This window comes from Salvelinus sp. IW2-2015, linkage group LG1 (assembly GCF_002910315.2).
Source record: "Salvelinus sp. IW2-2015 linkage group LG1, ASM291031v2, whole genome shotgun sequence".
Classification (NCBI taxonomy): domain Eukaryota; kingdom Metazoa; phylum Chordata; class Actinopteri; order Salmoniformes; family Salmonidae; genus Salvelinus; species Salvelinus sp. IW2-2015.
The window spans coordinates 17075920-17102367 of NC_036838.1; the positions used below are offsets into that span (position 1 = coordinate 17075920).

The 26448-nt window shown below is 41.3% G+C and overlaps 1 protein-coding gene across 2 annotated transcripts in view; it reads left to right on the forward strand.

Moving 5' to 3' along the window:
* Positions 1–7430: 7430 nt before the first annotated feature.
* The window catches only part of LOC111961838 (eyes absent homolog 2-like), a 60767-nt gene continuing 41749 nt past the window's right edge, over positions 7431–26448 (forward strand). For both annotated transcript variants that reach the window (XM_023984415.2, XM_023984424.2), the window contains exon 1: positions 7431–7903. The gene's annotated coding sequence lies outside the window, so the exon portion shown is untranslated. The remainder of the gene's footprint in view (positions 7904–26448) is intronic.

The window sequence follows — 26448 nt, forward strand, 5'->3', positions numbered from 1 at the left end:
GTTGAAATGACAAAACCAGATGGGCTCCGCTGCTCTTACAACTGCAGTGTTTTTATGGTGTTGGTGAAAATTGAACCAAAGGGAGCCCTCTGCGTTATAAAATTAAGGCAATCATTCTCACATTCCGCAGACAAGGGGATCGGTATGGAGATTCGCAGCGTGGGGGCGGTCGGGGTGGTGGGCCACTCGGTACCGGGGTAAGGGGTGGGGGTCGGCTGGGTAACACACGCATCCAGAACCACCCTGAGAGAAAGTGCTCCCGTTCACTGGGAGGGAGGGAGGGTCGATCCAATGATGGGGGAGGAGGGGGAGGAGGAGGGATGGACTGGGAGTCACTTGGGTGTTTATTAGGTAACATGGAGGCAAAAAGTTAGAGGGAAGGATGGATGTAGGAGGAGAGAGATTTGGCCTAAAGAGAGAGGGGAGAGCAAGTTTGGGGGTTTGGAGGGTGATGGGGGAGTGGTAGGGGGGACACACAGATGTGGTAGTTATTACAGGATAGCTTCCACTGTGTAAACACCCTGTGAGGTGTACTATTACATCCGTCTTTCCCTGTTTACGTTCTCAGCATAGGCCTTATAAAAGCGTTTCAAGGCTCAATTGAGTATTTTATACACATTTTACTTGATGTAGCAAAGTATTTTGATACTTAAAAGGAGAATAGGTTTTCTGAGGGAGCAAGACCATCATCAGTGCCATTAAGCCTTGTGACAGGGCGACCATTGCAGTGAGCCAACCAATCTCTTTAGAGGAAGACAAGACAATGGTTGCTTTTATTTCTCCGCCGCACATTCCTATGGAAGAATGGAACTTGCCCACCCGCCTTGCAAATGAATCAGAGGCAGACAAACTCCATGTCTGGGTCACATTACATCCCAGAATCATAGGTAATGTTACGGAACTTTTCCATATTTCTCCCCGCACCACTTCCCTCTGCTCTTCTGTTTTGTTTTGAGTTCCACAATAAGTGAGAGAGTATCAATATAGGAAATGTACACATTTGTCAAAGGGCTATTGAAATTCATCACCAACGCATCAAAAGCGATGGTGAAATTGGAAAATGTACACACGGTTATACTCCTACTCCGTGTGCCAAAAATAGCAGTAATTGGGGATAATTTAACCTTATATTCCTTGTTTTCAGTCTCTAAATAGGAGTTAGCATGCACGAGAAACTCCTGCCTGCGTTCCTGCTGGTTGACTTTATCATTCTTGAGGTGTCAAAAGGGTGTCAGAGAGATCTCTCTATTGGAAACGCACCAGGAGACCTGTTTCCTCTTTTGCTAGGCCTGCAGTTCGCAGGTTCACAGCGACAGACTTGCTCATATTACAGGATGTACATCCAGACTGGGAAGGACACGACTCCGACACGACTCCCAGACAACCGCCTGCCCCTATTCTAACGTAGTTTACATTATGTGGCTTAGGTTTTGTGTCTGTGATATAAAATATATGCTTATGCTTATGTGATATTATATGCACAATGTAGCCTAATATCGATGCAATTGGTTGAAAAATGTTCTGTTGGTATATTGCTTATGCAAATTTGCTGATACTGTATGTGCCTGGAAATGCTTCTGCGCTTATTGTAGCAAATGTTAGGCTACACATAGGCCACTTGATGTTAATGCACACAAAGCATACTGAAACTGCGGTGGGATATATTCATTTATGTGACATAATGTCTATTATTTCTTTAGAGTTCTTGGGGGGGGGGGGGGGGGGGGTGCTAAGCTGACATATGGAATTGTTTTAAGATGGTCATACTATGGATCATTTAGCTATTTGATTTGGAATTTTAGGACCCCTTTAGGACCCCCCCCCAAAAAAAGTATTTGATAAAATATTGATTTTGGCCCATAGATTTTAAAGCCATAGAAACACATTGAATAACACATTCTAAATGGCAAAGTACAGTCAAAAATAAATGTCTGTAAGTGTCTGTCCTACATCTTGGAGATATAAAAAAAAAAATCTGGAAATATCTATACACTATCGGTCAAAAGTTTTAGAACATCAACTCATTCAAGGTTTTTTTTTTTTTTGACTATTTTCTACATTGTAGAATAATAGTGAAGACATCAAAACTATGAAATTATACATTACCAAAAAAGTGTTAAACAATCAAAATATATTTTATATTTGAGATTCTTCAAAGTAGCCACTCTTTGTCTTGATCACAACTTTGCAACATCTTGGCATTCTCTCAACCAGCTTCACTCGGAATGCTTTTCCAACAGTCTTGAAGGAGTTCCCACATATGCTGAGCACTGTTTGGCTGCTTTTCCTTCACCCTGCGGTCCGACTCATCCCAAACCATCTCATTTGGTTGATGTCAGGGGATTGTGGAGGCCAGGTCATCTGATGCAGCACTCCATCACTCTCCTTCTTGGTCAAACAGCCCTTACACTGCCTGGAGGTGTGTTGGGTCATTGTCCTGTTGAAAAACAAATGATAGTCCCACTAAGCCCAAACCAGATGGTGTATCGCTGCAGAACGCTGTTGTAGCCATGCTGTTTAGTGTGCTTGAATTCTAAATAAATCACAGACAGTGTCACCAGCAAAGAACCCCACACCATAACACCTCCTCCTCCATGCTTTATGGTGGGAAATACACATGCAGAGATCATCCGTTCACCCACACCGTGTCTCACTTTGGTCTGGAGCCAATTTTGGCTCCAGACAAAGGACACATTTTACTCCGGTCTAATGTTCATTGCTCGTGTTTCTTGGCCCAAGAAGTCTCTTCTTCTTATTGGTGTCCTTTAGTAGTGGTTTCTTTGCAGCAATTCCCATAAAGGCCTGATTCACACAGTCTTTTCTGAACAGTTGATGTTGAGATGTGTCTGTTACTGCATTTATTTGGGCTGCAATTTCTGAGCCTGGTAACTCTAATGAACTTATCCTCTGCAGCAGAGGTAACTCTGGGTCTTCCTTTCCTGTGCGGTCCTTATGAGAGTCAGATTCATCATAGCCTTGATGGTTTTTGCGACTGACCATGTCTTAAGTAATGATGGACTGTCTTTTCTATTTGCTTATTTGAGCATGAAGCTGGTTGAGAGAATGTGTGCAAAGCTGTCAACAAGGCAAAGGGTGGCTATTTGAAGAACGTCAAATATAAAATATATTTTGATATGTTTTACACTTTTTTGGTTATTACATGATTCCAAATGTGTTATTTCACAGTTTTAATGTCTTCACTATTATTCTAACATGTAGAAAATAGTCGAAATAAAGAAAACCCTTGAATGAGTAGGTGTTCAAAAACTTTTGACCGGTAGTGTATATAAAAAACATTTACACACATTTAACCCTTTTTTGGGGGTAGGCACAAAACTACCTTCGTACGGCATTCGTTTTTTAATCCGATACTGGTTACCTTTAGATGAGTGCCGTGCTACTTGTGGGGGTCATAGAGCAAAAAGGAGAACACCGTTGCTTGTAGGTCAAACCCTTTTTAGGTCAAACCGTTCGGACGCTACATCCAATGCAAAAAAAAAGATATCTCTAGCTTAAACTGATGGATTTTGATGAGGATTTAAAAAAAAAATAACCAGTGCGTCAATCGACTCTGGGGGGGGGGGGGGTATAGCCTCATATATTTGCAATTGGTTGTGAAATGTTTAGTTGAAATACTTTCCATACAGGGCCTCTACCGGGTAGCAAAGCCAGGCATGGAAACCCCAGAAAGAATTAGTGCCCCCCCCCCCAGTTATGTTTCTCAATTAACATAACAAATGGTATATGATTAACCATGCCAATATAGCGCTGCCGGGCCTGCCAGTAGCGCAGACTGGGACAGAGGCTATATGCCAGGTGTGTGCTCATGATATGAGGAGGTGTGAGGGAGATGTAATAATGTAATATTTAGTAGTTAGAATCTCAAAATGCATTCTGATTGGGCACCTAGCCATGCAATATAAATATATACWTTTTTTTTTAAATCTACCAGCTGGTGCTGAAACGGTCACAAATATACATATATTTGGATTGTTTTCTTTCATTGATCCCTATATTCTGCACCTGTTCTCTCGATGTATCGGGATTTTTTTTTAAATTAAAGTTACACCGTATTTAAAGGGATGGCCTAAGATAAATGTACTGAAACCCCTATTGAATGAAAACTCCACAAGAAAATCTGTTGACGAGCAAGTGGGAGGGTTTTCAGTGGTTTAATTAAATGTATTCAGCACACACAAGGGAACCACGCCTGCAAATCCCATTAAGCACCTAAATAAGGGAAGTCTGAATACCAACTACTGAGAAGTGCGTAGGAAAGGTGTGCATAGGAAAGGGCCCTCACAAAGCATTATTAAACGGCATTTGTCAAACTTTAAATGAAGTATATCTTGAAAAAGTCTAATTCAGCCTGAAAAAAATATATAAATGCAAAACGTAARGTGTTGGTCCCATGTTTCATGAGCTGAAATAAAAGATCCCAGACATTTTCCAGATGCACAAAAAGTGTATTTCTCACAAATTGTGCGCACAAATTTGTTTACATCCCTGTTAGTGAGCATTTCTCCTTTTCCAAGATAATCCATCCACCTGACAGTTGTGGCATATCAAGAAGCTGATTAAACAGCATGATCATTACACACGTGCACCTTGTGGGTGGGCCTACAACCTCCCAGGTCCACCCATGGCTGAGCCCCTGCCCATTCAGGTGAAATTCATTGATTAGGGCCTAATTAACTGATTTCCTTTTATATGAACTGTAACTCAGTAAAATAGTTGAAATTGTTGCATGTTGCGTTTATATTTTTGTTCATTGGGCATGTATAGTATAAGCCAATTATTATGGAAATACACTATTTTGCCTAGAGTGTATAAGCAGGTTATATCAAATGAAATGAAATGAAAGAGTTTTTGTCACGTGTGGACTAACAGTGAAATGGTTACTTACGGCCCGTCCCAACAATGCAGAAAGAAAGAAAATACAGAAATAATAGAAAAGTAAAGCACGTAATAATAAAAGTAATAATAGATGCACAATTAGTAACGATAACTTGGCTATATACAAGGACTACCAGTGCTGAGTCGATGTGCAGGGGTACGAAGTAATTGAGGTAGATACAGTTGAAGTCGGAAGTTTACATACACCTTAGCCAAATACATTTAAACTCAGTTTTTCACAATCCCTGACTTTAATCCATGTACAAATTCCCTGTCTTAGGTCAGTTAGGATCACCACTTTATTTTAAGAATGTGAAATGTCAGAATAATAGTAGAGAGAATGATTTATTTCAGCTTTTATTTCTTTCATCACATTCCCAGTTGGTCAGAAGTTTACATACACCCAATTAGTATTTGGTAGCATTGCCTTTAAATTGTTTAACTTTGGTCAAACTTTTCGGGTAGCCTTCCACAAGCTTCCCACAATAAGTCGGGTGAATTTTTGCTCATTTCTCCTGACAGAGCTGGTGTAACCAAGTCAGGTTTGTATGCCTGCTTGCTCGTATACAGTTCTGCCTAAAAAATGTCTATAGGGTTGAGGTCAGGGCTTTATGATGGCCACTCCAATACCTTGACTTTGTTGTCCTTAAGCCATTTTGCCACAACTTTGGAAGTATGCTTGGGGTCATTGTCCATTTGGAAGACCCATTTGGACCAAGCTTTAACTTCCTGACTGAAGTCTTGAGATGTTGCTTCAATATATCCACATAATTTTCCTCCCTCATGATGCCATCTATTTTGTGAAGTGCACCAGTCCCTCCTGCAGCAAAGCACCCCCACAACAAGCTGCTGCCACCCCCGTGCTTCAGGGTTGGGATGGTGTTCTTCAGCTTGCAAGCCTCCCCCTTTTCCCTCCAAACATAACGATGGTCATTATGGCCAAACAGTTATATTTTTGTTTCATCAGACCAGAGAACATTTCTCCAAAAAGTATGATCTTTGTCTCCAAGTGCAGTTGCAAACCGTAGTCTGGCTTTTTTATGGTGGCTTTGGAGCAGTGGCTTCTTCCTTGCTGAGCGGCCTTTCAGGTTATGTCGATATAGGACACGTTTTACTGTGGATATAGATACTTTTGTACCTGTTTCCTCCAGCATCTTCACAAGGTTCTTTGATGTTGTTCTGGGATTGATTTACACTTTTCGCACCAAAGTACGTTAATCTCTAGGAGACAGAACGCGTCTCCTTCCTGAGCTGTATGACGGCTGTGTGGTCCCATGGTGTTTATACTTGCGTACTATTGTTTGTACAGATGAACGTGGTACCTTCAGGTGTTTGGAAATTGCTCCCAAGGATGAACCAGACTTGTGGAAGTCTACAATTTGTTTTCTGAGGTCTTGGCTGATTTCTTTTGATTTTCCCATGATGTCAAGCAAAGAGGCACTGCGTTTGAAGGTAGGCCTTGAAATACATCCACAGGTACACCTCCAATTGACTCAAATTATGTCAGTTAGCCTATCAGAAGCTTCTTAAGCCATGACATCATTTTCTGGAATTTTCCAAGCCGTTTAAAGGCACAGTCAACTTAGTGTATGTAAACTTCTGACCCACTGGAATTGTGATACAGTGAATTATAAGTGAAATAATCTGTCTGTAAACAGTTGTTGGAAAAATTACTTGTGTCATGCACATAGTAGATGTCCTAACCGACTTGCCAAAACTATAGTTTGTTAACAAGACATCTGTGGAGTGGTTGAAAAACGAGTTTAATGACTCCAACCTTAGTGTATGTAAACTTCCGACTTCAACTGTATGTACATATAACTAGGTATAAAGTGACAGATAGTAAACAGTAACAACAGCATATGTGAAAATTTGACCAAAAGGGGTCAATGCAGCTATTTCATTAGTTTTATGGCATGAGGGTAGAAGCTGTTCAGGATCCTTTTGGTTCCAGACTTGGTTCATCATTACCGATTGATTTGCGGTAGCAGGGAGAACAGTCTATGACCTGGGTGGCTGGATTCTTTGCAGAGAGAACAGTCTATGACTTGGGTGGCTGGATTCTCTGACCATTTTTTAAAGCCTGCTTCATATATAAAATCGTTACTTTATATAAGCAGGTTATAAGTGTTACTTTAAAAGGAGAAGCCTAGAAGATCTCAAAACGTACACACATTAACGACCTATAGAAACCAGCCAAAAGCCTAGGGTCATTAGAATTGAAGGATCCATCCACACATTTGAAGTTGCCTACTGTCAACACCATCACAGACTTTCAGAGAAAAGCCCTTAGCTAGTGAGCTCTTCTTCTCTTTTTGTGTCAACAACAGTTGTCTTTGTGTAAACAACAGTGGAGAGAGGCCCTCTTGACCAAACAAAGATGTAAATGTGAGATAAAGAGATAAAGGAAGAGCTCAACTCTGCTTGAGCTATTTTGTTAACTGAAGAATAGAGAGCCAATTGAAAGCAACTCCTGCGTAATGGAACACGCACGGTCGCGCGCGGGGATCACAAACAAACACACACACACACACAAATGCACTGTACAGCACTCGGCTCGTGGGTATTGAGAACATCCTCAGGAGGAGGAACCAAGATTTTTCTATTTGCATAACATCACTTCCCTACCAGCGTCAAAGCAAACACGCTCCAGAAGGTGTATATGACACTAATCGAGAAACGGCGCAATGTTTTGGATGAAAACGTACCCTTAGATTTGGTCGATAGCTGCCATTTCGGGTTATTCGACCATACACGAACGATTCAAGAAGTCCAAACGAAGTGCGCATACAATTCTAAAATCTTACAGTCATCACTTTGAAGAAGATATATGCATAGACAGTGATAAAAGACGTGCTGTGACTTCAGCTTGACCATTGAGCGTTCCAGTTTCATCTGTGGAAGACGTTTTGCTCTAGAGTGTTGAACCCACTACGTGATATGGAGAGACAACACTGTTGAAAAAAATACCGGCATTTTCTTTTTCCTGACCTAAACACAAATCATGGTAAGTGGATTAATAGTATATGATTGAACGTATCATGTCATGCTGCTTTTCGAAAGTCTCATTGCCTGTTCAGAAAAAGTGTTATAGCATGTGTTCATTATGTGTGGAATTAAACGATTTTTTTGAGCACTTGAATTATCCGTGGGCCTATAGGTCAGGCTACAATGCTACAGAACACGTTTCAATTTAACTTAAAGTAGGCCTGTATGTTTTTGTTGTTGTCATAGTACACTATAATAAACTATACAAACAATACTTTACTAGAGCGAGGCAATGTGATATCAATATTAGTCTATTACATAATGTAACGATAATATGTGTTGCGCTTGTGCCTATTGTATTTTTAAACCAACAATTTATCAAATTTATCAAAAAATAAATCAGCAATTTTTTGCATTTGAGTTGATGACAACTCATGCCCTAGCCGTATCAACTGACGACAACGTAAGCCACCTGTATCCTGTTTCAGTAGCCACAAAATTTCATTTGGAACATTATTGGTAAAAATGTACAGCAGTTTTGAATCATTCTTTAATAATTATCGCTCTGGATAAGAGCGTCTGCTAAATGACTTAAATGTAAATGTAATACGCATTTGACTTTATAGCTCAAGCGCCAGTAGCCTACAAGCCTACCCGTTTGAAAACCAAACACATCCACAGCTTGTAAATGTGGCTACAGTATATGAGACAGTGACTGATATTTCTTATCAGCGTTTTCCTTTCTCTTACATGTTTGTATTTTTATTTACTCTAGTTAAATTGGAATGGAATTACAGCAAATTACTATGCATTTAATGAAGTAGCCCATCAGACAATTTCAAAGACATTTCAATCCTATTTCCAATGAGTAGCCTATGTACAGTAATCTATATTTTCCTAATTTAAAACTGAAATATATTGCACTGCAGGTTAAGGCCTAACGTTACTTGACAGCCAAATATTATAATATAAAACAATAGCTATGATCTATGAGTTATGATTAATATACTTCTATGCATATTGCATACAATACCCATTGCGCCATTGTACATTATATTATAAGCTATAGTTAAGTTTCCAGGGAATCCAACTTTTACATGCACCCATAATCTATTACCTAACGTTGCCTTTTTACTCTATGGCAGCAATTACAGTTTAAGGCAACATAACTTGGTGTGAGTTGTCCAGTTACTGCCTAGTAAGTTTAGAAAAATATACATTTCACAGTTAATTTCACAGTTATTCTAAATCACTTCGTTTTTCTCTGTGTGTGTGTGTGTGTGTGTGTGTGTGTGTGTGTGTGTATGTGTGTGTGTGTGTGTGTGTTTGAGGAAAGTGTCTGTCTGTGTACTACGGGGAACGTTGGGGGAGTTTACCATTCTGTCCTACTTTTCGTTAAAGTTCTTTGTTTTCCTTCGTGGCAGTTGAATCCTTTCAACACTTGTTCTTGGCCTAAGTACTGAAGATTACACCTAAATCACGGAGGCCCTTTCCTTGCCAGGAACCTAATTAAGTAATTTACGGGAACCACGCTAAGCATTTTTCAAAGACGGGTATTCATATTTCTCAAGGACCCCTTCATAGCTCCAATCTAAAATCGCCTCCTGTGTTTTGGTAGCCATTCCAAATACCTTTAAACACTCATAGATCATGAGAGCTTCAGTCAGAAGTAGCCATGTCTGGATCTCTCCTTCTTGCTCGCAGCACAAAAATAACAAAACCATTATTCGGTGTCTGAGAAATGCAGACAATGGTTCCATTGACATCTTGATCCACACTTAATAGTGCATGTGGCAAATGTTCAGTCATTGCTTGCATATGGATATTACATTTCTTTGACTTGTTGAGGTGATCAAATATGCATACCTTTCCATCAGAAAAATAAGAACGCTATTACAATACCCTTATTTTATTAAAATGAATATAATCTAGTGCTGAACACTAGTAGGCCTACTTAACTTAATCAGTTAACTGAAGATACAATTATTCAGCTGCTTTGGCTGAAATTGTACTCAATTGTGCCCTAATTCATATATATGCATGTGGTGTAGACCCAGGAAGTGTATTAGTTTTGTATCTGACCGATTACAAAGTTTTGAGCAAATCCACCAGAATTTTACATTTCTCATGTAACTGAATGGGCAGAAAGACTACAACCCACCATTTTGTATTTCAGCAAACAACCAAGTATTAAATCTAGTAAAATATGCCATATCAACTATTTCCCCCAATTTTATAAAAAATCTTTGACTTTTTTCAACTTTCRTCCAAGTCAATTAGTTATCTGAAATATACTTGTGGAGCAAATATCAGCTCAACCAGTATATTTTTTGTATCAATGCTGAATATAATATATACAACTGAATATAAATGATCAGGAACTTGCTCCATATCTGAATTTCTACCCACACAAACAACATCTGGGGAAATAAAAAAAAAGTGGACCACATACCGAAGGCAGTGTGTACTGGGGTGTGTTTGATTTAACACTCTGTTTCGTATCCTAATGATATTAGGCCCCATTTTTGGAATGGCCTTCTGCTTCGCGGGACCCTCTCCCTTCATGGTTCCTATTACTTGAGTCTAATAAATAGTGAATAAGCAGGAGCCCAAAGTCCTGGATCGAGGAGAATTCCCCATCCTGTACCACGAGGCACCCCCTCTTAAGAAAACACAAATTAATTCAAAACTCCTCTGTAGCCAAAAGTTTGTGGAATTATACATATTTTCATAGGAAACTCTGCTCGTCCTGACTTTATCTCCACTAATTTCATTATTTCACAGCTAGCACATTTGTCTCTCACTGGGAGTCAGGGGGCTTGAATTCTGGGACTCAGCCTGTATGCTCAACCAATCCTCTGTGCAATAGAGCCACTCGGGTTAAATTCAATTGAACCACTCGGGATAAATGCAATGGATTGGGACTGTCCTAAGTGTGTGCACTAAAGCAGCACGTGCAGATATTCTGAATAAGTCAAAAGATTGTGTTTTCAAAGGGACTAGTGAACTGCACTTTATTTGCAAAATCAATCTGTCAACCAGAATATAGTATTCTCTTCTATTCACTGTTCATCAAATGCAAATAGGGTTCTCAATAATCAAATTATTTAAATTACAGCAGCATCTCACCGTTTTGGTTGTTAACCCTCAACCCAGATGTCTTAATATTTATTTAGTAGTTCATACTGTATTTATATTCTGTTCACTGGGGACAGCTAATGGCCATAAAAGCAGCAAGCTTAATGTAACATACAGCTTGTTTTGGTCACATTCACTTATCAATTTATTTCCTCCAAAAACAAATTTTAAATCACGAGGCAGGTTTAATGCAACTCAGTCAAAGCATTGAACTGATCTGTGTGTAAAACTTCCATCAACAATACGCCTCTGGATTTAAGCCTTCGGTCCATAGGCTGCAACCAAAGAACTCTGACTACAACGTCCGTCTGTGGAACTATGATTTTAGATTTCACAATGAACAATTAGAACAAGAACAGCGTTTGAGATAAAACATTGAAGGACATTGTTTCTTGGTTTTTAAATATAACTATTCCTATTCTAATTGTAAAATCAAATGATTGTTCCCCTTTAACAATCAGAACCTAACTTCCATCTGTTGATTTAAAACCTTAGTAACACTTTACTTAAAGCTTGCAATTATATTGCCTGATGATGCAGAAATAACGCATTATAAGACTTATCATAAGCATACGACCCCCTTTATAATGTCTCATAATAATCTCATAGTTATCAAATCCTCATACCTCCGTGTCTCACTGTCTCTTTGCAGTGACCATTTACCCAATAACCCCTACAATGACCATTTCATTTAGGCTTTAGAAAGAGAGAGGCGAATGCAATACAGGTTCACTGTAATCCTTGATTACCACGAGCAATGGATCTATTGTGTTGGATGAATATGGGGAGTGTGAGGAGGTAACACTGAGTGAATGTGGTGAAATGAGGAAGGGAGATTTGAAGGAGAGGGTGGGTCTCATTTGCTCTGCTTGAGCAGTTTGTGGAGAAGCTTCCATACCCCCCCCCCCCCACACACACACACACACATATGCGTGCAGATACACACACGCACACACACCCACACCCACAACAAGCACACACATACGCACACATCACACGCATAAGGAACACACACACACAATTCCTCTAAATACTACAGAACACCTTGGGAGGCCTTCACATTCTAATTCTGACAGACCAGGAGAGAGGACACACACACACGCACACACACAAACACACACACACACACACACAAACACAAACACACACACACACACCATGCTGTTGTGTTCAACCTGTTCACACCTGTTGCTTTCCTCTTTCACAATTTCCACTAGAGCCTAGCTCCAGATTTGAGGATATTCACATATTCTGCTCTGTATCGGGAATTCTGACCTAGCTAACATACATCATACATTATTAGTTTTTATACAGTAGCTGTATCATTGACACCTGTGTTATAACATCCAGTTGCACTGGGCTGTTTACCATGGGAAAAAACACATTCAGATATTAAGTTTAAACTGATGAGTTTCCCCTACAGAGAGTCATTTAGCTGTTACTCCTAATGTGGTGGAATGGCAAGTTCTGTCACGTCAAGTAAACTACAGGTAAATCATTCAGCCAGGCACTAGCTAATGTTGCCACGTCTTTGGGTAATGGCTGTATGCTTCGCTCCAGTGTGTGTGTGTGTTTGTGTGTGCTGGTGAGCTCTGGACAGCTGCTGGCAACTAGGGCGGGCGTTGTCATTGAATGTGTAGACAGAGGGGAAAGGGTGGAGGGCAGCGCTTTTTGTCCAAATGACTAATAAAGAGGCCTGCTCAGTCTGTGTGTGTGTTCCTATGTGCCTGCCTGCCTCCCTGCTTTTTGCATGCATGTATGCCTGACTGTGTGTGCGTGTGCCTGCGCGTGTGCCTGTGTGTGTGTGCCTACCCCCCTCTCCCATCAGTGAACCAGATGTTTTACCTGAGAGCAGACCACCATCTGACTGGGGTCACCCACCGCTCTGGCCCACACCTTCGTTTTTAAGGGGGCGTCCGGTAGGTCTGCCAGCTGTCCCTCTCCCTGACCCTTGTTCCGGGGCACTGATTCTGGGCAAGAGTTGGTGGGGGGGGGGGGTCGGTGATGGTAGCGGTGGAGGTGGAAGGGGCTGTTTTAGGACGGGGTATTTAGGGGTGGATAGATAGCAAGAGAGTGGGGGGGATAAGGACAGACAGAGAGAGAGAAGAGAGAGAGAGAGAGAGAGAGAGAGAGAGGGAATGAGACAGAGATAAAAGAGGGAGAGAGATCCATGGTAGCTTGATTGAATGAAAGGCGGCTCGATTACGCGGGGTAGGGGGGTGCAGACCCCCGTGCAGCTGGCATAAAAGCAGGCTTGTTGGTTGGAGTCCGCCAAGTGGAAAGGAAAAGGCCACCAAGTCTCTCAGCTAGTGTTACACACGCACAAACGTGCACACGCACACACACACACATATACAAATGGCAACAGGTACGAGAGGGAGGGACCTTTTATGAGCTCAAAGCCACTTAATTGCCATTTTCTCTTTTCTTTTGAATGTTAAATTGGATTTTATTGGTTCATTTGTTGTTTTTGATGGACCATGGAGCATAGTAGCAGCTTGTTTGAGTTGAGTACATTTGTCACATTTATCCCTGGGTTCATTATTTAAACTTTTTCTTCGATTATTTCAATGAATACTTTCAGTAWTATTGGCCATTTCATATGATTTGTTATGCTTTTATTTAGATGTTTCTTCCACTTAGGAATCTTTGTCATTCCTGCAACTATCAGCATAGGCCTAGTCAGTTTGATAGTACATTACTGAGGCAAATTCAAGCTCGGAAATGAACTTAAATCTCTCTCACCTCACACATAGCCTGACTTGGCTTGCCTTGCTCCACTCAGCTGTATCCGTGGACATGTGGAGCAGGTTTTCCAAAAACAGGAGATGATTTTGAGCCATAAAGGTGGCCTATATGTATTTATTTGTTTGTCCCGATCATATGGTTCAATCAATGAACACATAAATCAATAAACACATCCCATTAACATTATTGTCAATAACACTTTCATCTTTCTGTATGTCCTTCCCCACACCAACAGCGATGGTTGTCTCATAGCAGACTTGCTAATTACACTAGCAAAGATTATCTGACCATCTGACTTTTGACAGAATCAACTTTTTAAAGATTGTTCACCTCTTAAAAGAGAATTTCAATGACTGCCMAAAAAAATAAATGTACAGCATTCACGATGATTCAAGTTATTTTGAATTGAATTCCAGAAGCAGGGATTAGGACTGGGGAAACTAGGGTACATATCTAGGTACAGATCTAGGATAAGCTTTCTCTCCCAAAATCCTAAAATTAACCATTAGTGGGGAAGCACAAAAATTACCCAAGACCAATGTATAGGGGCTACTTCCTCCTACTGCCAACATGGGGGGGGGGCTCTGTTCTAGTGTGTGTTTGTGTGTGTTCAGTGTTCTAGTGTTAATGAAATCCCTGGGCTCGGAGGTCATCCCTGTGTAAGAGTCTTCTCTCTCAGGAGCCCATTACTGGACTCTAATCGCCCCTCACATCTGCTCACAGTCTCAGACACACACATGCGCAGGCATGCACACACACAAGCACACACACACACACACACACAAGTGTGGCAGGCAGCCTTATTTACGAGCCATGCGGTTCAAAGGCTGCAGACGGGGTGAAGCCGCAGGCTCTGTGTGCTCTGAGTGGGGACAGGTCCAGTGAGCATGTGTGTGTGTGTGTGTGTGTCAGTTCCTAGGGTATAATATATAGAATTACATTTGAGTGTCTATGTGGAAAGTTGCCCGTGTGAATAATAATGGTAATTTTCTATTCTGTTCTATTGTGTTCTATTATATTCTATTCTATTGTGTTCTATTCTATTCTATCGTGTTCTACTGTACTCTACTTATTCTACTCTAGTCTGTATGTGGGTTGGCTATGCAGAGCCTGAGAGGATTGTTGGGGTATGACAGTTTTGTGTTGTGTTTATATGACTCCCTTAGCAATTTCATACCCAATACCGCGACTTGACTGTACACTTTGTAAACTCTCTGTGATTATGTTGTCTCAGCTGAACATTACCTTATTGCTTGTACGCGCCTCTCTAGTTAATGTCAAAATAAGTATTGATGCCCAATTACTCCCGAATGTACTGTCGACAACCTAGATGATGCACACTTGACTTATTACAGTACATATTTTCAGATAGGCTTATCTCTTTGTACTATTCTTTACTGTTCTTAGTGTTTTTTCTATCTAATTGCTCTGTAGTTCTGTGCCAAAGGGCAAACACAAGGTCATAGAGGTTATTACGGGCAGATGGCACTAACGTCCAGAACGGAGTCTGTTTAGCCATGGCAGGGCTACAATACTGAAGTCTTGTTCAGGGGCCTTTGTTGAAGAGAGAGCGGGGGTCTGTCTGTGTGAGACAGTGTATTCAGTACCCCCAGGCAGTCGGTGGTGCAGAATTTAGGGTTCCAGGTGGAGGTCCATATGGTGTCATTAAGAGGTATTCGGTCACCTTCTCCACCTTGTAATGCATGTCACCTGGAGCCATTATGTTGCAGGGAGAGGTCAGCTCATTTAGAGGTCATTGCCATTGTGCGACTTGCCTGCCATCCATCACACTGGCACACACGTACAGACACACGTGCACACACACACTAATCCACTCATGCATTCATGCATGGATGGATGCACGAAAGGACACGCACACACACATTTCTTCAGACTAGACTAGATGCATATTTTCGTATAGTACCTTAGGATATACTGTTCATACACATTTTTAAAGCAAAAGTAACCACACTTTCATTTATTCAGGCAATGAACCGTTCCGAAGGACAATTTAGAAATATCTTCCATTGTCATTCCAAACGTCAGAGAGAGATATATATACTGTATGTATGATGCAACGCGTCATTCAATGCACCAGAATCCGATATCCGTGAAAAAAAGCCAGCTCTTGCAAAAATGAAGTCGGGAAGGTGAACCAAGGCCGACCGAGGCCAATGGGGCCGTGGCCCTGTTGAGGTTTGTTTTATCTTCGGTTTCAATTGGAACCGTCCAGATCTCCTTGTGTTCCCATGCCCTTTTGCTCCGCTGCTGGGCTCCTCTGGACTCTACCAGGAAGCACCCTGCACATCACAGGGATGAGAGGGGAAGTCAGGGGGCTTGGACAGGGCTGTCACCGTTTACTTTCCCATGTTCAATTCCCTACTAGCATGGTCAGTCTGCTATGTAGTGCGTACTGCTTAGTATTATATCCTCTTTGTACAACCGTGAGTCAACAAGTGTGTTTTCCTTGTACTGTGTGGTGGGATTACTTTTTACGCTTACGAATCAGCTGACTGGAAGAGGTCAGATTTGGGCATGATGATTCACTGCTAAGGCTTCTAGTCATTGTTTCTGGTTATTATTTTATCCCTAATGTTTATCTGGCGTTTACTGAGAATAGAATGGTATATAATAGAATGGTAATGACTCAGTATGACATAATAATGAGTTAGGTTACTCTGTTTTAGGATTAAATTCAAACAAGAACCGTTATGAATCATTTTATGCAAGTAGTTTGGCTCAAATAATGTATACTTTTTTAAAGTAAGCACCAAAAAGTACTCATAGTTACCAAATACTTTCTCCGAAAATACAGAGAAGATACCAGGTGAAATGGAGTTGTAAACTAAAGTGTCACCTTTCTTACAGTATATGCTTCAATGTGTCTATCCAGCCTCGCGGCTTCCCTGTCCAGTGACATCAGTCTACTATATATCTACATGCAGTGTCTTAACAAAGTATTTATACCCCTTGACTTATTCCGCATTTGTGAACCGTTTCAGGAAACTAGGCGTATGTCGTGGGTCACTACTTCACAGGAGAGCCGTTTGAACGTAAACTTAAAAATAAAAAAATAAAAATTGTTATAATAATAAAGAATGTACGCATACCACACTGCGCCTTGGTCCGATTCATACGACAAACGTGACATCCCTCCATTTTGCTGTGATGTCTTACGAGGGTCCTGAACCTCCCTATTTGTAACATTTCTACCGATATTCCCCTAAAAATAAATACTTTACCGAAGACTATAATGATATTTCCCAATGACTGATCATGGTTTTTCAGATCCCTTAACAATACAGTTTGCAGGTCTGAACCCTGATATTATGACATAACAACCATTCCTGGACCTGACTCCAAAAGCGAGATACCGATGGACAGTACCAGAAAAGATGCYCTGTTGATTATTTTTCCTTGTGGCAAAGGCTGCACAAGGCTGTTTCCTGTAAACAATTATTTTTGTAGCAAGTCTTTTAGATAATATCTAAAATTGGAACGAACGGATTGTTGCGTCCATTTTTGTTTTTTATATCAGTTCATAGACCAGATGCCAAGGTATTGGGACATCAAAGACCTGTTCCCAACTATCTTGAATTTTATATGGCATTGCTGTCAGACCTTTTACACATGATTTTTAATGGGTGACTAATTCTGTCATTTCTTCTTTAAATTAATTGTCTCTTCCAATTTTGTGTCAGTACCACGATGAGTTGGTTATAATATTGTATTTAGCGTACACCTCCATACACGGTTGTTAGTTGCTTGTGTGACGTAATTTTACCGTCCTTGTTTACAATGTCGTTCATAAATATTATCCCCTTCTTGTACATTTTTCCAAGAAAATTTGTTTTTTCTCTATCAGTACATTGAAGTTTAGCCATATTATTTGCTGTAATATTAGAGCTGCCTTTTCTGGAGGATGAAATTAAAATGGTATCAAACTGACTTTAAACAGCGATCCATTATCAATCCCCTGAAAATGTAAGGTTTTAATCTGCAAAAAGGCTAAGAATCCACTCTTAAACATAGGATTGGACTCTCTTAATAGCTTGCTAGAAAACCAGTTTGGATTTAGATACAATTTCACAACAATGGAGCCTTTAAGAGAGAGGTTTAATGCCTTAATATTTAATAGTTTAACCAATAAATATGCTTTTTTAACGTTACCTGGTTTGCCATTCCAAATAAAGTGAAATATTATTTTCTCGCATTATTTGAAAAAGGATTCTCCAGGAGTCGGTAGAGCCATGAATAAATATGTAAACTGCGATATCACTAGAGAATTAATCAGGTAATTTTCCCGTAAATGGATAGGAGTAAGTGTTTCCCTCTCCACGGTTTCAAGATTCGATCTAAACTCAGCGAAAAAAAGAAACGTCAGTTTTTCAGGACCCTGTCTTTCAAAGATAATTAGTAAAAATGTAAATAGCTTCACAGATCTTCATTGTAAAGGGGTTAAACACTGTTTCCCATGCTTGTTCAATGAACCATGAACATGCACCTGTGGAACGGTCGTTAAGACACTAACAGCTTACAGACGGTAGGCAATTAAGGTCACAGTTATGAAAACTTAGGACACTAAAGAGGCCTTCCTACTGACTCTGAAAAACACCAAAAGAAAGAAACCCGGGGTCCCTGCTCATCTGCGTGAACGTGCCTTAGGCATGCTGCAAGGAGGCACGAGGACTGCAGATGTGACCATTGCAATGTCCGTACTGTGAGACGCCTAAGATAGCGCTACAGGGAGACAGGATGGACAGCTGATCGTCCTCACAGTGGCAGACCACGTGAAACAACACCTGCACAGGATCAGTACATCCGAACATCACACCTGCGGGACAGGTACAGGATGGCAACAACAACTGCCCGAGTTACACCAGGAATGCACAATCCCTCCATCAGTGCTCAGACTGTCCGCAATAGGCTGAGAGAGGCTGGACTGAGGGCTTGTAGGCCTGTTGTAAGGCAAGTCCTCACTAGACATCACCGGCAACAACGTCACCTATGGGCACTAACCCACCGTCGCTGGACCAGACAGGACTGGTCGGTGGTGATGGTCGGATTTGCGTTTATCGTCAAAGGAATGAGCATTACACCAAGGCCTGTACTCTGGAGCGGGATCGATTTGGAGGTGGAGGGTCCGTCATGGGGCTGTGTGTCACAGCATCATCGGACTGAGCTTGTTGTCATTGCAGGCAATCTCAACGCTGTGCATTACAGGGAAGACATCCTCCTCCCTCATGTGGTACCCTTCCTGCAGGCTCATACTGCAGCCATACTGCTCATTCTGTGCGTGATTTCCTGCAAGACAGGAATGTCAGTGTTCTGCCATGGCCAGCGAAGAGCCCGGATCTCAATCCCATTGAGCACGTCTGGGACCTGTTGTATCGGAGGGTGAGGGCTAGGGCCATTCCCCCCAGAACTTGCAGGTTCCTTGGTGGAAGAGTGGGGTAACATCTCACAGCAAGAACTGGCAAATCTGGTGCAGTCCATGAGGAGGAGATGCACTGCAGTACTTAATGTAGCTGGTGGCCACAACAGATACTGACTGTTACTTTTGATTTTGACTCCCCTTTGTTCAGGGACACATTATTAAATTTCTGTTAGGCACATGTCTGTGGAACTTGTTCAGTTTATGTCTCAGTTGTTGAATCTTGTTATGGTCATACAAATATTTACACATTTTAAGTTTGCTGAAAATAAATGCTGTTGACAGTGAAAGGACGTCTCTTTAATTGTTTTAAATTAAGTTTAATTTAAGTTTAATTGCTAAGTTTTCTATCAAAGTTAAAATTTGCAAGATCGCTCAACATATCCCTTGTCCGGGATACATATACCAAGCACATTGATTTCATCATCCGCCCATTTAATCGGGGGACCATAAGGCAATTGAAAGTTTGATTTCAAGTTTGTATCTTTTAGAGACCCTATCCATAATATAGTATATTTATCATAGTTGGGTTTTAGTCCGGAGAAACTGGATAAATGATCCAGGTCCTCAATGAGGCCCTTCAAGGTTGAAGATTAAGAGAAAACTTGAATCATCGGTGTACATTGATACATAAATGTTTAGACCCTTACGTTATCATTGCATTTTTAAAGCTAACAGTTCAATGGCCATAATGCATAGGTATGGTGACAGAGGGCAATCTTGTTTTACTCCTCTTGACAATTCAAAGTTCTCAGAAAATGAACTGGTATTTATTATTTTACATAAAGGATTGTTGTACATGAGGTATACCCATCTAATGAGAGATTCTCCAAAGAGGAAAAAAAATCCAGGCACTTATAAACAGATTCTAGATGTACTGTATCAAAGGCTTTCTCAAAATCTGCTAGAAATATTATACCTGGTTACCCTGCATTCTCAAATTTTGTAGTAGTTGTCTAAAGTTTTCTCCAATATATCTTCCTTTTAAAAATCCCATCTGATCGTGATGAGTGATGTCCGGTACGATCTTTTTTTATTTTTTGAGCAATACATTTTTCCAATATTTTTTCTTCTTTGTATTGCCCCCCTGGCTCCTGCTTCAGTAGGAGAGAAAATAGCACCTATTTTTGTGTGTCCAACAGTCTGCCATTTATATATGAGTAATTAAAACATGATAATAATGGCTCTTTCAGTATTTCATAAAAAGTTTGATATATTTCTATTGGAATGCCATCGAGTCCAGGTGTTTTCCCCGTCTGAAAGGAGTCAATCCAACCATGGTTCGTCGTGTGTAATTAGGCCTTCACGAGATTTTGTTTGTGTCGCAGATAGTTTAACATGTTTTTTGGGGGGAGAAAGATATCACAAAACCCATCGTCAAGTGAGCAACTTTGTTTATGAGATAAGGATTCGTTTCTATATTGAAGGTTTAGGAATTTTTGGGGATAATGTGCTCAGTTCTTTTTAAATAAATGGAACTCGATCATTCCTGAATAAGTTCCTCAAACTCCTTTTGTTTTGTGTCTAGATTATTCAGTGCTTCTGTATTACATGTATCTACATCATTCATGTTTAATGTTAGATTTTATGTTTCTGTTGTACGTCTTTTCTCTGTTGACCGATATCGTTTTTGTTTTTATGATGAAAATTGAAGTGAATGGCTTCTAAAGGCTGATGTGGGTTCGCTGAACCTGTATTATGCAAGAAAAAGTCTTTTGAATTTAGTTTTTGTTAAGTAGTGTCAGTCAATAAACCCTGGTAAAATGTCCAATATACCCATCCTTGTGGAAAGTCTGTCATAGCTATATGGAGGGATATAAGTTGATGATTGATCACATTTGATCGTTAAACAATACCTTTTTCACTTTTGGCACCATAGAAAAATATCCCAGAAAATAATCAATCCGACTAGCTTGATTATGCCTTCTCCAAGTATATCTTACGAGATCCGGGTTTTAAGCCTCCAAATATCCGTCAATTCCAACGTGTCCATAATATTTATAATCTCTTTGAGCGCCAGAGGGTGATAGTTGGTAGTAGGGTAACATGGGGTAAGACAACCCTCCCTAAGACCAATGTCTAATTGCTGACATAAAAAAGCTTAGTTTGGAAAGAACAATTGTAGCTGGATGATGGCCATGCTTAGGGTAACAAACTATAAAGGAAAATAAAATGGCTACAGTTAACAGATTTGTAGTTATTTAATCAAATTATTTTTTTTAGGAAAGGGGCATTTTGTCCAGATTACCGGGGTAAGGTTAATCCCACGCCAGTTAAATTTGAGCATAGCTCGTTAGCCCACCTCTGACACTGCTCGCACCGTTTCCAGTCCCCACGGTAACAGAGAAGAGCTCGTAACAGAACAAGCATTCTGCATCCCCTTCTTTTAGGGTGTTTGTTGTGGTTTTGGAACCTGGAACAACCTYTTTCAGTGGCGTCACAGCTTTCTTCAGTATCACAGGTTTCTTTCTCCCTTTGCTTTCTTCCTTCTCTCTTATTTGTTTGCCTTGTTCTCCAGAAACCTCGTGGGGTGAGGCTGTTAGGACTGTAGCCGACTCAGCCTTTCTTTTCCTAGGCCTCACGTCCTGTATCCTTGGCCTGGGGGACAACTCCAAGATGACCTCTGCCACAGTTTGTTGTTGTAGAACTGGTACTTTAAACAAAATCAAACAAACTAACTAACAAATAAACAACAACAAGAACTCATGCATATTGGTTTAATAAACGAGTATTTCTAATCACTCTATATGCTACTATATATTTCCTAAAATGAATGCTGATGTTTTTTCTTACCAACATTCGGAGCAAGGTCACTGAAGACCTGTGGGTGCTGGGCAGGCTGTGGGATGGAGGTTGTGGCGGAGGTTGATGTTGTTGGCRGAGGTTGTGGCGGAGGTTGTGGCAGGGGTAGAGGTCATGGTGGGGGTGAAGCCAACAGCTCGAGCCAGACTGGTTGCTTGCGGGATACGGATGGATACTCCTGGGTGCCGCTTCATAAAACTGTAAAACCAGGCTATGCCTGCCAACCGCCTTTCTTTATTGAATGTGTTGTGGATTCCAAACAACACATTCAAAGGTATGTTTTCGGACATCCCAAGATGTAGTCCGAAAAGGGCTCGTCCATTTTTGGGATATGACACACCAGATCACATTCGAAAGAGACAGTGGAGACTGGTAACCCACCCAAATGGCTGTGGCCTGGGGTTTTGAGTTGCTTGTCTCAGTATTGGGTGGCACATTTAAAGCATGGGCAGCTGCCTTAATGTCCTGCCCATTTCATTGTCAAATAGACTGACTTTTCTGCCATCTTCAAATATGAACATTCTATCATTAATAGGAGGTTGGGGAAGGACAGAGGAGTTGATCCTGATTCGATAACCCTCACAGCTATCCTCCAATCACAACAATAATCCAAATATTGGAACTCTATCACTAAGCAACTGTTTTTGTTTTGTCCAGACGAAACTAGTCTGTCAAAAGTTGCTAGCTCACATCTAAACGCTCAAACTATATACATACTGCAATTCCAACCCAAAAACCTCTTTGCTTTGATTTTTTCAATCCCAACCTGGATCAAGATCCCTGTTTCCTAAATTGTTTTGTGCGCCCCTTGTGTGCACTTCTGGTAATACTGTATACCCCAATATGGTACAGAAATGGTATGACGGGATGAAAATCGGGATACCACCCAACCCTAGCTTCAACTGGCTCTAAGTCAACCTCCAATTTCCCTCCCACAGAAACCTCCCCTCCCACCATACACATGAACCCTAGGGCCCTAAAGAGGTTGGGGCCCATCCCTTGAAAAGAGCACGAAGTGGNTTTCCCTCCCACAGAAACCTCCCCTCCCACCATACACATGAACCCTAGGGCCCTAAAGAGGTTGGGGCCCATCCCTTGAAAAGAGCACGAAGTGGAAGAAGTTTGGAACCACCAAGACTCTTCCTAGAGCTTGCCGCCCGGCCAATCTGAGCAATCGGGGGAGAAGGTCAGGGAGGTGACCAAGAACCCGATGATCACTCTGACAGAGCTCCAGAGTTACTCTGTGGAGATGGGAGAACCGTTCAGAAGGACAACCATCTCAGCGGCACTCCACCAATCAGGACTTTATGGTAGAGGGGCCAGACAGAAGCCACTCCTCAGTAAAAGGAACATGACAGCCCGCTTGGAGTTTGCCAAAATGCACCCAAAGACTGTCAGACCATGATAAACAAGATTCTCTGGTCTGATGAAACCAAAATTGAACTCTTTGGCCTGAATGCCAAGCTTCACGTCTGGAGGAAACCTGGCACCATCCCAATGGTGAAGCATGCCGTGGGGATGTTTTTCAGCGGCCGGGACTGAGAGACTAGTCAGGATGGATGCATCGAGAGATCATTCATGAAAACCTGCTCCAGAGCTCTCAGGACCTCAGACTGGGGCGAAGGTCCACCTTCCAACAGGGCAACTACCCTAAGCACACAGCCAAGACACCCTAAGCACACAGCCAAGACAACGCAAGAGTGGCTTCGGGACAAGTCTATGTATGTCTTTGAGTGTCCCTGCCAGAGCCCGGACTTAAACCTGATCGAACATCGCTGTAGAGACCTGAAAATAGCTGTGCTTCAACGCTCCCCATCCAACCTGACAGAGCTTGAGAGGATCTGCAGAGAAGAATGTGAGACACTTCCCGAATACAATTGTGCCAATCTTGTAGGATGATTGTGCCAAGCTTGTAGCGTCGTACCCAAGAAGAATTGAGGCGGTAATCGCAGCTAAAGGTTCTTCAACACAGTACAGAGTAAAGGGTCTGAATATTTATGTAAATGTATTATTAGAGTTTTTTTCATTTTTAATAAATTAGCAAACATTTCTAAAAAACTGTTTTTGTTTTGTCATTATAGGATATTGTGTGTAGATTGATGAGTGAAAAAGTGATTCAATATGTTTAGATTAGATTAAGGCTGTAAACTAACAAAATGTGGAAAAAGTCAAGGGGGTCTATATACTTTCCGAAGGCACTGTGTATACAGTACCAGGCAAAAGTTTGGACACACCTACTCATTCAAGGGTTTTTCTTTATTTTTACTATTTTCTACATTGTAGAATAATATTGACGACATCAAAACTATGAAATAACACATATGGAATCATGTAGTAACCAAAAAAGTGTTAAACAAATCAAAATATATTTTATATTTGTGGATTCTTCAAAGTAGCCAGCTGATGACAGCTTTGCACAATCTTGGCATTCTCTGAACCAGCTTCACCTGAAATGCTTTTCCAACAGTCTTGAAGGAGTTCCCACATCTGCTGAGCACTTGTTGGATGCTTTTCCTTCACGCTGCGGTCCAACTCATCCCAAACCATCTCAATTGGGGTGAAGTCGGGTGATTGTGGAGGCCAGGTCATCTGATGCAGCACTCCATCACTCTCCTTCTTGGTCAAATAGCCCTTACACAGCCTGGAGGTGTGTTGGGTCATTGTCCCGTTGAAAAACAAATGATTGTTCCACTAAGAGCAAACCAGGTGGGATGGTGTATCTCTGCAGAACGCTGTTGTAGCCATGCTGCTTAAGGGTGCCTTGAATTCTAAATAAATCACTGACAGTGTCACCAGCACAGCACCACCACACCATCACACCTATCCCTCCAGGAGGCTTCACAGTGGGAACCACACATGCATAGATAATCCATTCACCTACTCTGCATCTCACAAAGACACGACATTTGGAACCAAAAATCTCCAGTTCGGAGTCATCAGACCAAGCACAGATTTCCATCGGTCTAATGTCCATTGCTCATGTTTTTTGTCCCAAGCAAGTCTCTTCTTCTTATTGGTGTCCTTTAGTAGTAGTTTCTTTGCAGCAATTCGGCCATGAAGGCCTGATTTACACAGTCTCCTCTGAACAGTTGATGTTGACGTGTCTGTTACTTGAACTCTGTGAAGCATTTATTTGGGATGCAATTTCTGAGGCTGGTAACTCTAATGAACTTATCCTCTGCAGCAGAAGTAACTCTGCCAGTTTCATCATTGCTCTTGTGGTTTTTGTGACTGTGTCACGTCCTGACCATAGTTCTTATGTGTGTTGCTTGTTTTAGTGTTGGTCAGGACGTGAGCTGGGTGGGCATTCTATGTTGTGTGTCTAGTTTGTCTGTTTCTGTGTTCAGCCTAATATGNTACCAACATTTTGCAGGGATGGGAAGATTTGTCTAGTCCTGGCTGATGGAACTCGGACCCCCCCCCCCTTCTCCCCAACACCCACACTGGTCCCCCATAGAGACGCTTCTTCCCCGGCACCTCTGTGCAGTCAGACCATTATTATTATGCTGTGCCACAGTATTTTGCCACCTCTCTGATTGTCCGAGTGCGACCCTCCCCCAATGGGTTGCTGCAGCCAGTGTTGCCAGCACTGCCATGACCTGGGTGGGGGTACTCCACCAGAATTCCCACCGGCTAGGTACGAAGGTTTTCTTAGCAGCTTTAAGAATTTCCTTTCATATTATGCTCACCGATACGGGGGCTTTGGCTTAGATTGGACCAACCCTGCCATGCAGGCTCAGAGTCGTGAGGGGGTGGTGCTGCTTTAGTTGGTCTCTGACTGGATTCATCTTTCTTTCTTGGCTATGTAGGCTACTTGCAGTAAGCCTATCAAACGGGTAAAGACGTCTCATTAGTGGGTGGGTGTGGGTGTAATTATTTAGGTATGGAAATATATAATATGATTCCAAATTTGGGTGAATAGGTTTATTAGAATGCACATTTTACTCTCTGACAGCATGTCTGCTTCCATGCATAGACAGATCTAAAGAAAAATGTATTTCATATATTTCAGAAGAACAGAATAGCATACTCTAAGTAGTTCTTATGTTAGGCCCTGATCTGGCTATGCCATATGGCTGTGGGCTACATCTAGTTCCTTTAGCAGATAAGAATTGCTTAGAATTCTGTGGCATTATTTTATATTATTTTATAGTATGGAGAATACAATTCAACATATCGTAATAAATTTGAAAGGATATTTTCTCCAAATGATTTCTGAGGGAGTGCGCACATGCGGCTAATCTGTGTTGAGCGGTTAACAAAAAAAACAGGTCCTCCTATATGTTTAATAACTTTTGTTGTGTTACAAACTATGGGCTATATGTTTTCATTTTTAGTACATTCTAAGGCTGCATGATGCAACTCTAATGATGATTTGAAGTCGCATGAAAGGCATGTGCTCTGCTTAGTTTTTTGCACAGGCTGCACACCCTTCATCAGTC